We start from the raw sequence: 2,796 nt of genomic DNA, 5'->3' as shown, positions 1-2,796 counted from the left end.
GAAAGAATTATTTCACTTCATGTGAAACTCATGGAAAAAATGTTGAAAACCTGAGTAGTTCATTTTACACATTTCCAGCTCACATCCTGCTTCCCTCATCCACATGTTATTATTTCTATTGAAAACTCTCTTTACACCTTCACTTGAGACCGAAACTGATACACAACACTGAAATAATTTCAACAAATGTCAACACCAAAGTCAAGACGAAATACACCAGGTGTATTTTCTGAATCAATAAAACTGTAATTATTTTAAAAAGACATTTGCAGTTTGTAAATTTTCATTTTGTAGAGCAGGAAGCCAAAATTCTGTATAATCAGTTTAATACATACTCAGAAGCCAGCTTGAGAAGGAAGGTTTTCCTCATTCTGTTCCCTTGAACTTCCAGACGGAGATAGGGACTTCCAGTGAGCTCCTTTCTGGTGATGTTTCTCAGGGCTGCACCTGTGAAAGGACTGGGGATACTAGCCCTTCTCTTTGAAGTCCCCTGGGCAGCAATATCAGAGGTGAGGCCAAAAAAAGGTGGTTCCAGGCACTGGAGGGCCCTCTAACCATTGCTGGGTGTAAGCAACCTTTAACTACTGATCTCAGCTGTTTATCTCAGCTTGGGTGAATTAGAGAGGTTACTTAAAAGCCTTCCTACTCTTTTTCAGGTTGTCAGATTCAGATATTTGAGTATACTATTTTGTTTTAAAAAGCATTTCATCAATAAGACTCCTTTTTTTTTTTTAAGTGGTAATGGAATAGTAGGTTTCTGCCTATGATTTAATTGGTGAATCCTCCCCCCAATTAACTAAGGCAAACTTCAAATTTGCATTACTGCTACCCTTTCAGAATCCAATGGCACTTTTTAAAAAAGCATTCAATGGCTCATTTCAGCTCTACCTAAACATCCTTACAGCACAAATGTTATTTTTGGCTCAGGGTATATGCTTTCGGCTATCTCCCCAAAGCTTCCCCGCCCAGCCTGCAGAAACTCAGCTCTGCTGAGTGTATTCAGGCCCCTTCACATTTGCATGTCTATCATTGGTCTTTCACAGCCCCATGGCCCCAACAAGTATCTGCCAATGGTGGCTTTGTTCTTCAGAACCGCCACAAAACAGGACTTCCAGCTTCCTTCTCATCTTGCTACTTCGAGTGTGGTTGAAACACCTGTTAGTTTTCATGGACTCCTGAAGGCTTTGCTTTCTACTTGTAGGAGTTTTACCTTCACTACTTGCTGAGATGGCTATTTGTGGGGGAAATGCTTGAATTTTCCTCTTGGCAAAGTCATCAGAAGCTACCTCAAGTTTTAGGTGATATTGCCTTAGTACTCCTTTCTACTTCATTAAAAAAAAAAAAAAGGCTGGATTGCCACATGGATGGGAGAATGGAAAATACTTGTTTCTCACTCTCTTTATTAATTGAAAATTTTCCTAAAGTCAACAAGCAAAGTGATTATGTTGGTAATACTGTGAAATCAACCTTTCAGCTCAGACTATAAAACATCACCCTATTTAAGGAGATGAATTAAAATCTACTACAACGATTTATTCCACATTTTGACAGGTCCAGTGAGCCCACTTACAAAAATCTTGGGGAAAACCCAATCTGAGTAGGTATGTTTGTTTTGACTTGTGTGGTTATATATATGTCTATGTGTATACATACATACATTGCACATGTTATAAGTATGCATATATATTTGAACACATGCACATTCATGATTACTTATATGCATTGAAGACCAAATATATATATATACATATCTTTCATTGGTTTTGTTCTTTAAATCTGTACTTAGGGTCTGCACAGAGGTCGGCTCATCTGTAGATCTCCAAAGTGCTTTTGCGTACATAAATTTGATACTTCAGACCTGAGAGTAAGACAACCCACTATTTTTATTTCTATGTTATGAATGAATTATTATCTTTGTCATTAATAACTTCTTTATCTTTCAACTACTTGGAAGCAGACCCAGGCTTTGTGTCTTCTGGCCTTTCCTGCCCTTTTCTCCTTGTTCCCAGCTTGGTGGCACCGCCCCCACCCCCTGCCAAGAACAGCAATCATTTTAAATAATATATGTCACTTTTATTGAGTTAGAATTTTAATAGCAACAAGAAGACAATTAATTGTAAAGCAAATTATAAAATTCAAGTAACGTAGGTAATGTTTACTTAGATATAAAAATAATTTAAAGTGGCTTATACTCATTGAGTTCAACAAACTTATGTGTGCTTTAAAATTTTGCATTGCTGCTTTTTAAATGATTTTGCTTCACTGCCCAGGAAGCTTTATTCACTCTTTCTCAGAAGGGTGGCAAATTTGTACTTGGGCTGGTTTCAGCAAATCATTTTTGGGTTTCTGGGTAAATTGTATGTAAAATATTTACTCTATGGAGTCACCCAAGAGAAATTATACACATTACCATTTTGGACATTTTGTGATTATAGCCAGAGAAAGTAAAATGGAGTAGAGTCTAAGGAAAAATTTAAAAGCCTCTACTACCCAAATTAATGTGGCATTCAGGCATTCAGGCTGGAGATCCCCATGTTCCCTGGCATCTCTGGGAACTTGGGATGACCAGAGGGACACCAGTGCACATATTCAAAGCTTGACCTAATTTCCTCTGGGTGCCCCTTTCCTTTTCCTCCTGGATGGCAAGGTTTTCTCCACAGGCTGGCTCTAGTCCTTGAATTTGGAGGCAGTTATCACTCCCTCCAAATACATATTTTTTTATTTTCTAGGCTTTGAGGGATGTTGGCTGTGGAAAGGAAAAGCTGGGAGTATCTAAAGGCAGGATGAGAGAGCCAA

Source organism: Leptonychotes weddellii, chromosome 2 (genome assembly GCF_054177405.1).
Source record: "Leptonychotes weddellii isolate Sample4059 chromosome 2, ASM5417740v2, whole genome shotgun sequence".
In the NCBI taxonomy this organism is placed as follows: domain Eukaryota; kingdom Metazoa; phylum Chordata; class Mammalia; order Carnivora; family Phocidae; genus Leptonychotes; species Leptonychotes weddellii.
Note: the sequence above shows the minus strand (reverse complement) of the source record.